Source organism: Rhinatrema bivittatum, chromosome 5 (genome assembly GCF_901001135.1).
Source record: "Rhinatrema bivittatum chromosome 5, aRhiBiv1.1, whole genome shotgun sequence".
Lineage (NCBI taxonomy): Eukaryota > Metazoa > Chordata > Amphibia > Gymnophiona > Rhinatrematidae > Rhinatrema > Rhinatrema bivittatum.
This window is the reverse complement of record NC_042619.1, coordinates 71,140,094-71,153,851: the sequence shown is the minus strand read 5'-3', so window position 1 is coordinate 71,153,851 and position 13,758 is coordinate 71,140,094.

Here is a 13,758-nt window from a genome sequence, read left to right as displayed (position 1 = left end):
CACAGGTAAATAGCTTTGAAAATTGCCCTCAAAATATACTGCCAATTGTAATAAACAGTGACTCTTGCCTTGCTCTTTTCCCAATCCTAGCTGCAGCCCATTCTCATAATCTACCTCAGTTAAAGACATTTTGATTATTTCCTGATGTCATGTTGAATATGTCTTGGCTCACTTCAAAAAGGTAAATACTCTTCTTCGTATGTTAATAACTTGTGAAGGATAGTCAATACACATAATCCCCCTTTCTCTGTTGAAGTACAGCCAGGCTGTGAGGAAACCTTTGCTTTACTTTGCACTTCAGTTTTACTTCACTTTTAACTTTGCCATCTGATTATCTAACAGACCACCTGCCATTGTACAAGACCTAAGTACTTATGTGTTCCCCAATTTTTATATGGTACCCAAAGTTTCAGCTTTGGTTAGCCTGCAACCATTTTGTATTAGCTGCTCAGAGGTTGTTTGTGCTGAGTAAATTAATGGAATCGCTGATAAAGCAGAGGATAGTGCAGCTCCTGGAATCCAATGGATTACAAGATGTAAGGTAGCATTGTCATACCAAAGGTTGGTCTTAGACAAATCCAATCAAATTTTTTGACTGGGTAAGCAGAAAGTTGGATCATGGAGAGAAGTAGATGTAGTGTACTTAGATTTCCCCACAGGTGACTTATAAACTATTCAGTGAGATAGTCGTGTTATAAGCGGCAGGTGGCACCTTATAGATTAACAAATTTATTGAGCCATGTGCTTTTGAGAACAGAGTCCACTTCATTAGACGCATGAAGTGTAGTACAGGAGATGGGTATAAGATATGGAGACGGGTGGGGGGTACATCCTTGGTGTGGGTCCTAAAGTGTCTGGGTTAGAAATTGGTTAAGTGAGATCTGACAAAGGTTAGTGATAAATGGAGGTCATTCTGATGAGAAGGGAGTTACTAGTGGTGTGCCACAGGGATTGATGCTTGGACCAATTCTTTACAACATTTTTATAAGTGATATTGCAGAAGGACTATCAGGAAAGTTTTGCTTTGATAGATGATACCAGAATCTGCAACAGAGTAAATACTCAGGTAGGTGTGGACAACATGAAGAGGGATATTGCAAAGCTTGAGGAAAGGTCTAGGGTCTAACAGCTAAGATTTAATGGTAAGAAATACAGGATCATACATTTGGGCTACAGAACCTAAGGAAGCAGTTTAGTATAGAGGGTGAAATTCTTCTATGCATGAACCAAGAGCAGGATTTGGGGGTGATCGTATCTGATGGTTTAAGGTGGCCAAACAAGTAGATAAGGTGAAGGTAAAAGCCAGAAATATGTTTAGGTGCATAGAGAGAGGAATGGTCATCAGAACAACTGAGGTGATTTAGCCTCTGTATAAGTAAGTCCCTGGTGAGACCTTATTTGGAATACTGTCTACAATTCTGGAGACCACATCTTCAAAAGGATATAAACCAGATGGATATAAACCAGTGGGTGGCTATGAAAATAGTCAATGGTCTTAGTCATAATGCATATGAATGTCTATCCACATTGTAATTCTAATTTTATTTATGAATGTTTTTCCTGTAAACTGTTATAAAATAGTGATTCATGAAATGATAATATTTAAAACATGTAAATAAATAAATAAATAAATAAATACATACATAAATAAATAAAAAATATGGGGATAGGCTTAAAGACCTTTCGTAGAGGAAAGGCAGAATAGAAGAGATATGAGAGAGACATTTAAATACCTCCAAGGTATCAATGCACAGAAGACAGGCCTTTTCAATAGAAAATAGGCTCTAGAATGGGTCATGGGATAAGGATGAAAGGGGGTAGACAGTTGTAATCCAAGGAAATATTTCTTTACAGAAAGGGTGGTGGGTGCATAGAACAGCACCTCATTTGAGGTGCTGGAGACAAGGGCAGTATCTGAATTCAAGACAAGCATAAGGGATCTAGAAGGAGTGGTAGGGAATGGGATCATAGAGCTGAACAATTGGTATAGATAGGCAGACTAGATAGACTATATGGTCTTTTTTTGCTGTCATATAATCTGTTTTTATATCAAAAAGCAGTTCCCTCCCAGTCGCATTCTAGACCACTTCTATACAGGGCTCAGGATTTACAGAAGAATCTCCTACTTTATCTGAATATGTCTGTGAAAGATGGTGCCTTGTTGTGCTGTTTCCCTCTCTATCATGGTTGGGAACATAAGAACATAAGAAAATGCCATACTGGGTCAGACCAAGGGTCCATCAAGCCCAGCATCCTGTTTCCAACAGTGGCCAATACAGGCCATAAGAACCTGGCAAGTACCCAAAAACTAAGTCTATTCCATGTTACCATTGCTAATGGCAGTGGCTATTCTCTAAGTGAACTTAATAGCAGGTAATGGACTTTTCCTCCAAGAACTTATCCAATCCTTTTTTAAACACAGCTATACTAACTGCACTAACCACATCCTCTGGCAACAAATTCCAGAGTTTAATTGTGCGTTGAGTAAAAAAGAACTTTCTCCGATTAGTTTTAAATGTGCCCCATGCTAACTTCATGGAGTGCCCCCTAGTCTTTCTATTATCCGAAAGAGTAAATAACCGATTCACATCTACCCGTTCTAGACCTCTCATGATTTTAAACATCTCTATCATATCCCCCCTCAGCCGTCTCTTCTCCAAGCAGAAAAGTCCTAACCTCTTTAGTCTTTTCTCATAGGGGAGCTGTTCCATTCCCCTTATCATTTTGGTAGCCTTTCTCTGTACCTTCTCTATTGCAATTATATCTTTTTTGAGATGCGGCAACCAGAATTGTACACAGTATTCAAGATGTGGTCTCACCATGGAGCGATACAGAGGCATTATGACATTTTCCATTTTATTCACCATTCCCTTTCTAATAATTCCCAATATTCTGTTTGCTTTTTTGACTGCCGCAGCACACTGAACCGACGATTTCAATGTGTTATCCACTATGACACCTAGATCTCTTTCTTGGGTTGTAGCACCTAATATGGAACCCAACATTGTGTAATTATAGCATGGGTTATTTTTCCCTATATGCATCATCTTGCACTTATCCACATTAAATTTCATCTGCCATTTGCTTACGTATTATTCATTGACCATCTTTAAATACTGATCCTTTTTTTGAGGGGAGATTCAAGCAATTGCTATTTAAATAATATAAATACCATGTACTTCCTGTTATGCTCCTGCCCACAAGAAGCGTGTGCAGGCTCTTACCTTGTTACAGCCACAGCCAGCCGGGCTGCTTCTTTCTCCCTGACTCAGCTGGGGCCGTTCCCACAGCTCTTGCCATGCGGTCTGCTCCTCGGCTGCTGTCTCTGCCTTCCCCCGACGTGCTGCTGTGATCCTGGGTCCTTGCCTGGCAGAGAGCCGTCCCGGCCGGTGCCTGCACCTCTCTGTTCTCTCTCACAGTTCCCCGCAGCCAGCACTTCTCTCTTCAGCCTTGCAGCGTGGAGCTGTGCCTGCAGCTTACTACAGCTTCCACTCACCCTGCAGTCTTACCTCTCTTCCTGGGGCTGTCCTCACGGCATGGAGCCGTTCCTGCAGTCAGCCCTTCCCCCGCTCTCTCTGCTTCTGTCCGTGCAGCTGGGAGCTGCTCCAGTGACCTGCCTTCACCCAGCTCCAGTCCAGGGCTGCTCTGCGGCTTCCTTGGGCCCTCCACGTGGCTGAGGACGCCACCAGCTTCCAGCTCTTCTCTCCAGCCTCCTAGGGTGCGAGCGCGCGCCTCTCTGCTTCTCTTCAAGGGCCAGCCAGGTGTGGCCCCCTGCTGACCCCTCCTTGGGCGTTGTCCACTTCAGCTCTACTAAAGGGCTCAGCTTTCACTGTGTCATTGCCTTTGCAAGGAGTTGGTCACTCCTGAGTTCCTCGTTCCAGGAGATGCCTTGTATTCCAGCCTTCTGCAAGGTCCAGTGTTCCATGTTTCCCGTTGAAGCTTCTTTTCAAGTTGTTCCAGTCCTGATGTCTTCAGTGTTCCAGTCCTGATGTCTGCCTGCCGTTCCAGTCCCAAGGTCTGTCTCTTGTTCCAGTCCTGATGTTCCTGATGTCCATGTTCCAGCCCAGAGGTATGTCTCCTATTCCAGTATATGTGATCCAGTCCTGATGTTCCTGATGTCCATGTTCCAGCCCTGAGGTGTGTCTCCTATTCCAGTATATGTGTTCCAGTCCTGATGTTCCTGCTGTTCCAGATATCCTTGTTCCTGATCCTGAAGCCTAACCTGCCTTGTGCTGCCAGGAGAGCAGCGTATTCTCGCCTTGTGCTGCCAGGAGAGCAGCGTATTCTCGCCTTGTGCTGCCAGGAGTGCAGCGAACCTGCTTCCTCTTTCCTGTGCTCTCCCGCTCTCTGCGTGGTCCGCGACCAGCCTTCCAGGGCTGAGTGGGGCGCGCATGGGACAGGGTGGTCCGCGACTCAGTCCCGCGGGTGGCCTGAGTAGGGCGCCCTGAGGGTCAGTGCCCATGTCTACCTTCAGCCCTCGTTCCTGCATCCACATCTAAGGATCCTGCACCTCGTCCTGAGTCCACGTATTTGCCTGAGTCCACGTCTAAGGATCCTGCACTTCGTCCTGAGTCCACGTCTATGGATCCTGCACCTCGTCCTGAGTCCACGTCTTCGCCTGAGTTTACGTCGTTCCTGAGTCTCGTCTGAATCCATGTTCCAGTCTTCACTGTCCTGGCCTCCATCTGGCCTGCCGCTTCGTGCCGTACCCTGCGGCAGGTCCGAAAGGGCTGGGAATGGTCGGAGGACTGTTCACAAGACCAACATTGCGTTGTTGGGTCTTCCGAAGCGCGCAGGTCCAGAGGAGGGCCTGTCAGCCTGTCTTCACTCCAGCCCTGCTCCCGTGCAGCCCATGCTCGGGCATGCCACGCCTCCCGCGGCACTTCTTCAGAGCCCTCTGGGGTCGAGCCGTGGCCCAAGGACACACATCACCCAGGAGTGGGATCGCTCTCCTAGCGCTCCACAACACTTCCTTTAAAATCTTGATTTGAATTATGGCATAGTAGCATCCATCTTCTATTATTTTACTTTGGTTTTGTCATAGATTAGGCTTCTCTATCTTTATTCACTTGAAGCACTATATCTACAATTTCTAAATGTACAGCATCTGTATTTTTTCCCAATAGCATATCCAGCATTAGGGATGTGAATCGTTTTTTGACGATTTAAAATATCATCCGATATATTTTAAATCATCAAAAATCGTTAGGGCCACGATACAATACCAATTCCCCCGATTTATCGTCAAAAAATCGTAAATCGGGGGAAGGGGGAGGGCAGGAAAACCGGCACACTAAAACTCCCTAAAACCCACCCCCGACCCTTTAAATTAAATCCCCCACCCTCCTGAACCCCCCCAAATGCCTTAAATTACCTGGGGGTCCAGCGGCGGTCCGGAACGGCAGCGGTCCGGAATGGCCTCCTGCAATTGAATTGTGTTGTCTTCAGCCGGCGCCATTTTTCAAAATGGCGGCGCAAAATGGCGGCGGCCATAGACCAACACGATTCGACTGCAGGAGGTCATTCCGGACCCCCGCTGGACTTTTGGCAAGTCTTGTGGGGGTCAGGAGGACCCCCCAAGCTGGCCAAAAGTCCCTGGGGGTCCAGCGGGGGTCCGGAAAACGATCTCCTGCCGCAAATCGTTTTCCGTACGGAAAATGGCGCCGGCAGGAGATCGACTGCAGGAGGTCATTCAGCGGGGGTTCGGACCGCCGCTGAACAACCTCCTGCAGTCGATCTCCTGCCGGCGCCATTTTCCGTATGGAAAACGATTCGCGGCAGGAGATCGTTTTCCGGACCCCCGCTGGACCCCCAGGGACTTTTGGCCAGCTTGGGGGGGCCTCCTGACCCCCACAAGACTTGCCAAAAGTCCAGCGGGGGTCCAGAACGACCTCCTGCAGTCGAATCGTGTTGGTCTATGGCCGCCGCCATTTTGCGCCGCCATTTTGAAAAATGGCGCCGGCTGAAGACAACACGATTCAATTGCAGGAGGCCGTTCCGGACCGCTGCCGTTCCGGACCGCCGCTGGACCCCCAGGTAATTTAAGGCATTTGGGGGGGGGGGTTCGGGAGGGTGGGGGATTTAATTTAAAGGGTCGGGGGTGGGTTTTAGGGGGTTTTAGTGTGCCGGCTCACGATTTTCACGATACTTTAAACACCCAAATGGCAACAATACGATTCCCTCCCCCTCCCAGCCGAAATCGATCGTTAAGACGATCGAGGACACGATTCACATCTCTATCCAGCATAGCTCTCTGCTTCAACGGCAGGGGAGAAAGTCTGACACTTCAACCATATCCAGCATAGCTCTCTGCTTCAACGGCAGGGGAGAAAGTCTGATACTTCACTTTCAATGCATATCCAGCATAACTCTCTGCTTCAACGGCAGGGGGAATGAAGAAAAGTGGATCTATATACAGACAACCAACAAGGATTGAATTACATAGTCTGGGTAAACAAATAAGCATGGGTGTAGCTTGCTTATTGCGGCGGTTACTACCCCTAACTAATTAAGCTAGATATTTCACTTAGATGCAGCTCCAACACTGCTCTCTACATTAATGGTGGGGGTGGAAGGGAAATAGAACCAAAAGATTACTAAGAGCCAAGAGAAACAGCTAAGTATGAAAAAAAAAAAGTGCGAAACTTGCTGGTCAGACTGGATGGGCCGTTTGGTCTGCTTCTGCCGTCATTTCTATGTTTCTATGTTTCTATATAAGTTTGCATCTGTCAAGGCTAAATAACTCATCTCTAACAACTTTCTTAAGTTGTCTAGTATTATTACATATGTATTTCTGGTTGTGAATTACCTGACAAGGCTTGAAAACTTGGCAACACATACTAACAATGGAGCTAGCTGAGCACAGCTATTTCTTGACTATATGGAAACAAATTGATTGGATGATGTACAATTAAAGACATAGTTATTATATTGGATTATTAATAGAAGTCTTACAACCAGAGCACAATAATAAAAAGCTGCACAATCTTCTAGCCTTCATTTTCTTATCTTTTCTGAATGCTATCTCAGCTGTAGTCTCTGAATCTGTCTAACCCAGGATGGAATAAAAATATGTAACCCCAATTCAGAGTTAGTATTCACTAAACATAATAGTATGGCCAAAACAATTTACTTATGTAGGCCCTTTACTCCAAGGGTCTGTACATAACAGACTCTAATGTGGTATAGGGTCACCTTGCTTTAATTTGAACAACTTTTATATATTTTTATGAGTTTTTAGAATTTAAATAAAAATGATGTCCTCACTCTGCTAATGGACGCCCAGTTCTTTACGCTAATTTCGGCTCTCAGTTTGCTCTAATACAAAGATATGTGAAACAAAAACATGAGTACTCATCCACTGAGTGTCCAAATCCCGACACGATCGCCTCAGGGGATTAACTTCTGTTTCAACATAGCAACCGACGGCATCCATCCTTTTTAACCCAGCAGCTGACATCTATGGCTTCTGCTTTCTTTTTCCATTCTCCGCGGTCTGTCTCTAGACGCGCTTATTAATACCATGGTAGGTATTGATTTGTGATTAAATTCTAATGGGGCCATAAAAGAATTTATATATTGCAGGGCTAAATCCAACTGTCACATTTCTCAATCTTCTTGTCCCTAGGGGTGGGTTCTTTCCTATTGGGGGAAGGATGACCTACAAGGCCTAGGTGATATAAGTGGAATACCCTTCCTTCTGTGTGTTACTGTGTCTTCTCACTGGTGGTGCTGCAGGGACCAGACAGGATAGTTTGGATATTCAAAAATAAAGTTTATTGTGATTTCTTCAGAATAAATAAAAGTCCAATCAATTAGAAATACTCATCCAAGTACATCTGTACTGAGAATGGTTTTTTCACTGAACTCTTCTCCCCTCTTTATCTCTGTGTATGGGTCCTCTGTTTAGGCTCCTGGGCTAGAAAATGCCCTTCCTGGAGTTAATGGGCTAGTATTCCCAGTTGGGCAGAGAAATATTAGGTGTGAGTGGGATCCACTTAGTCCCAAAAAAGCATACCTGAGGTCCACAAGAGACCATTTCTTCAAAACCACAGCCTGTGCCTTATGTCCCAAAGGGTAGAAGATCTCCAAGATATTATATCTTCTCTCTGTGACTCTGAACTCCTCCTGATGGACTTCTCTTTGGGTAAGATCTGATGCTGAAAGAAGCAGGGCTGTAGAAACCCAGCTTCAGTGTGAGAAAAGGTGGTAGGAGACTTCCTCACAAACTAAAATGGGAAAAAAAACCACTCTTAAAATCCAAACAACTTCCTCTGAGGTTATGATTCTCCACTGAGAATGTAAAGGATACAGCAGATTGTCTTTTCTTTGGACACCAGATTCGGGAATGTTCTTAACTCCAGTAGGAACGAGGTTCTCACCTCCAGTCAAGAATCCAAAAAACTCATCAAGTTTCTAACAAAATTCTCTCTGCTGGAAAACTAAAGGCAGATCCTAACAGGCCAGGGATACACTATAAGGGATCTACTCCCAAAACACCAAAGGGGCCATTTTCTATCACTTATCACGTGCGATAAGCGGCTATCGCACGCAAAAAGTCCCTTTTCACGTGTGATAGCTTGCCGGGGGCGGAGTCGGGGCAGCAAGGGGAGGAGTTGGGGGTGGCGAGGAGGCAGACGCTGTGATGTCTTCACTGGCGGCGATAAGGCAAGCACCGTTATCATTGCCAGTAGTGCGCCCAATAGCGCCACCTTTCACAATGGCACTATTGGGTGCGAAAGCCGGCAGCGATAACACCGCGGTGTTGGGATGGCTGCCGGCTTTTGCAGGCCCTCCCCCCATTTTCACTGGATTCACTATTCTGCGTTAGAATGGTGAATCCAGGTCCAAGTTAGGCCGAGAGGCCTTAACTCAGAACAGAGATAATGAAAACAGCTCCTCATTCTCCAAAATCAAAACAAAAGAGACCATGCTCTCTTCTGTTCTAGCCCCCCCCCCCCCCTTGTGAACTGGGAGCTGACCACCTTAGCAGTCCTCTGGGGGAGGTGCTATTGGGAATGGTTTGTCCCTCTACAGTTGGCTAACCCAAGATTTGAGATCTAGGGCCATCTGGTGGAGATTTGAGGGGTCTCTACAATATCATCAAGAAACATCACAATCCTTTTTTTGAAAGCTGTAAGAAAAAGAAAGTTGGTTATCACATTTAAGTAAGGCATTTTCATTTTAAAAAATGTCATGTTATATTTTTAGTAAACAGTAAAAGCTAATTTATATTATGCTAATTTGATAAGGTTACTGTTCAAGCAGCAGCCTGTTACACCAAGATCTATGAACATCGTCTGTTGTAAATTAGAGTGAGAAATTTTAAGCATATGCTTGCTTTACCAGGCACTATCCAAAACCTGAAAAAGACAAATATTGTCAAATTTAGAATGCTAAGCCCAGGCAATTTTACTGCCAGTCTGGTTTCTAATTGAATTTAATACTGCTTAGATTTTCATTTCTCATTTTATTAGTAGGTCTAAAATTGAAGTTGGCATTTCATCCTTATTAATTACTAACACTTAATAGTGATAGGCCAGCCTAGAGGATGGATAACACAAATTAAGCTGAATCAGTTATTAGGGTCTAAATGAAAACTAATGGATTCTCCTTAAAATAGATTTTTTTCCCCTGGTTTTGTTAGTAAGGACAAAGTAGCTGAGCACTTCATTTTTCTTTCTCTGAACTACGATTCCATGCTGACACATGTTCTGACTTTATGGCTGTCATTATTTTCACTAGTTGAAAGGCATATTAAATAACATTCTAACAAAAGTCATACTGTATATCTTATAACAAGGTAATGATGACACACCATGTTTGATTTGGCAATTCATGTCAGTCACTAACTATAAAGGTTGTGAAATTACAGTCTGTCCAAATTACTGCTTCTATCTCCTGCAGTAAATGTTGATATTGTTGACTGGAGCTGGGAGATTAGCAGTGTACCAAAAGCAAATGTTGATTTTGCAAATCTTGTCAGTGGGAAGGCAAATCAAGATGGCCACCTAGATGGACGTAATATCCTGTAGATCTGTTTTTCTTGAAATTTATTTTCTTTCATGTCATTACTAGTGTCTTCCATGTGGCCCTATAAGCAGGAAAAGGAGTAAATCCACTAATTTACCTTTAGAGGGGCCAATGGATCACCTTGTCTCCTGCTTGCTGGACATGGAGCAGGGAGAGTAAAGAAGAGACTCCATGAGACACAATGGGACCTGGGCTGTCCCCTAGCATTTAGCCCAGTCTATGCCATTTTTTCAAAATGGCGCTGACCTGATCTTGCCCCATCACGTTACTAGAGGAAGGTCAAGTTGGTGCCATTTTGAAAAATGGCATCAACTGGGTCAGGTACAAGTAGGTGCCCCTGGCCCCATTGCAGTACCTTCTAATTTTAAAGGTTCAGGGATCCCAAGAAGGGGTCAGGGGAAAGGGGGTTTCCTGGGGTATAGGGGGTAGGGTGGGGGTTCACCTTGAACCCCAATGTATTTTATTGTAACCTTTGGGGAGCTATTGCCACACGTGAACGGGACGCTTTTTTTTTTTTTAACTTGGATAACTTGGAAGAGTTGGGTCATCCTTGATTGGTGACCCCGGATTGAGCTGGGGGTCAGCCCTGACCCCCGCTCAACTGTTACTTTTTGCCAGCAACTTTTTAAGCATTCAGCCCTTTAAGGAGATGGCGGTCCCTTGAGGTTGGGGATGGTAGTTGTATTCTTTTGTCCCACAGTGTTTGGCTGTGAGACAAAATAATGTGCCATGAAATCACAATATTTTTTGGGGGGATGGGCTCCGCTATCACAGTGACACCTCCTCTGTGGAAGTGGTACCACTCCTGTGAAAAAATATCATGGTTTAATGTATCCAGGTGTATATCCAGGTGAATATCAGCATTTATTCAGATAAGTAACTATGATTCAGAACACCACTGTTTCATTCACCTCTTAGCTGGATAACTATTCAGCAGGATAAATAGTTATCCAGCTAAGTGATAGCTGCTGAATGCAATCGAGTATTCAAACAGTGCCACTTAGCTGGATAATACCAAATTTATCCAGCTAAGTGGTGCTGAATATCAACCTCTATGGACTGTATATAAGCCAAGCACTTATTTGGCTCAAATATTTAAAGAAATAATATTATGGAAAGTATTTTACGTCTCAAAATATTATTTCTTTAAAAACTGGAGCATGAGCAACCTAAAGGCTGTAAGATCTATTTTTTATTTATCCAGAACTTTCATAGTTCAATACCTAGCAGTATAATCATTAATTACAGTTCATTGAGGGCTTGATTTTCAAAAGCATTTACATGTGTAAAACTGGGTTTTACACATGTAAATGTACTTTTCCTGTGTAAGTGGAATTTTGAAAATTGCTACAATATATGTCTTTGAATTGTCAATATATTTTATCCGCATTAAGGAGCTGATGCAATAAGGGGTTCTAAGTTTTTTATCCTGTTTTAGCACGCATTTTTCAAGAGTAAATTAACTCTGGTATGTAACAGGAGTTTTTGCTCCTAAAAAATGCATGCTAAAACAGGTGTAAAAACCCATGCTAAGATTAGCGTGGGTGCTTGAAAATCCCATGTTAAAAAAGGCATTAGCTATTTCTCAGCTATGCAGAGGTGAGTTAAAGGGCAGATTGCTTAAAGCACATTTTCTTAATGCTGGTGTTCTGGGTCAGGCAGACATCCGAGTTTGCTATCCAGGCAGTTTGCTATCTCCAATCAGTCCTCAAGACACAGATTCTTTAAGTTTGAAATTATTTATTGTACAGGTAAATTCTACTTACAATTGTTGCATCTCAAACGTAAGTCCCAAGACAAAGATCTTCGATAACTGGAGACAGGGTAGCAGGAGGGAGAAGGAGGTCTCTTGTGTTGCAGGAGTTAGTTATGGTAAGGGTAGGGAGCTTGAGGGATGTGAGGCTAATTTAGTCTTCAGACGAAGGCAGTAAGAGAAAATGTGAAAAACACGATCATTTCAGGGAGTTTTACAGAGCGCTGCTGGCTCAGAAAGAAGTGTGGGGTGAACTGAACTCTCGTCGAGAGCTGCTAAAGGAAATGCCTCCACAAGCTGGGGGGCAGGGGGGCAAGGTCCAATGGCAGTGAGCCTAAGAACCATGTGACACAGGGGGAGCATGAAGGGCAGACCCTTGAGCCTATAAGACACCTAGGAAGACTCAAGTAAGATTGAGGGGCATTCAAGCTCTTCTGATAGTAAGAGAAAGTGGAGGGGGGAGGGAGCTTCTCTTAAGGGCAAAGGCTCTTCTTAAAGGCAAAGGCTCACAGACTTTTGTCATGGGTTACAAAAAGTGTTTCAGTATCAAGAATCCTCAGAAAGGAGGACTGCACTAAACAGTTAAACTACAGTATATACAGATACAAGCATGTACCCACTTCTGGGGACAGAACAGCTGGGTCAGAGCAGGACTAAAACTTAACTCACATTATAGGTGGCCATATTATACTATTGCTGTGCTCAGGGTGATAGTGTCTAGCTGCTTCTGTCACACTGAGCACAACAGTAGAATAACTTTGGCTACCAGAAATGTGAGTTTACTCTATATCAGACCCAGAAGTTTAATTTTGGGTGCTCTTTGGGATGGCACCTGTGCATCCAACTCTGGCATACTGTTTAACTGTTAACATTCCTTCTAGTTAATGCTCAATCAATAACAAAAAAATTCCCAATAGTAAATGACCTACTGTATGACATCAAACCAAGTTTCAGAGCTATCACTGAATCTTGGTTAAAAAAATCGACATTATCCTAAAAAATCAAATTGCACACCGAAATCATAACGTATTCTCAATCCCCAGAATAAATAAACGTGGAGGCGGCTTAGTACTAATTACTGAAAAAAAATTCAAATGTAAACTAATACCAACAACACCCCCTCGTAACCATGAAATTGCAATATTTGACACTGAACATACTCAAATATGCCTTATCTATTGCCCCCCCAGCTTACTTGACCTAAATATATCACCACTAATTGAATATTTAACAATAATCTAAACCCCTCCAAACCAACCGTCGTGCTTGGAGATTTCAACCTTCACATGGACACAAATCCATTATCGAATACATGCCAAACACTAAACGATTTGATGACAGCACTAGGATTCACATTAATCACAGATAGACCTACTCACAAAGCGGGACACTCACTGGACCTCACACGATTCGACTGCAGGAGGTCGTTCCGGACCCCCGCTGGACTTTTGGCAAGTCTTGTGGGGGTCAGGAGGCCCCCCCAAGCTGGCCAAAAGTCCCTGGGGTCCGGGAGCGATCTCCTACCGCGAATCGTTTTTCCGTACGGAAAAACGATTCGCGTGCAGGAAGTCGTTCCCGGACCCCCGCTGGACTTTTGGCAAGTCTTGTGGGGGTCAGGAGGCTCCCCCAAGCTGGCCAAAAGTCCCTGGGGGTCCAGCAGGGGTCCGGGAGCGATTTCCTACACTCCTGACGTCGGGGGACAAAAAACAAAATGGCGCCGGCGCTACCTTTGACCTGTCATATGACAAGGCAAAGGTAGCGCCGGCGCCATTTCTACAACGCACCCAGAGGTCCGAGAGTAAAAGATCACACCGGGACCCTTCCTCTGGACCCCAGGTAATTTAAGGCATTTTGGGGGGTTCGGGAGGGTGGGGGATTTATTTTAAAGGGTCGGGGTGGGTTTTAGGGTTGTGTTAGTGTGCCGGTTTTCCCGCCCTCCCCCTTCCCCTCCCCCCCACTGGACCCCAGGTAAT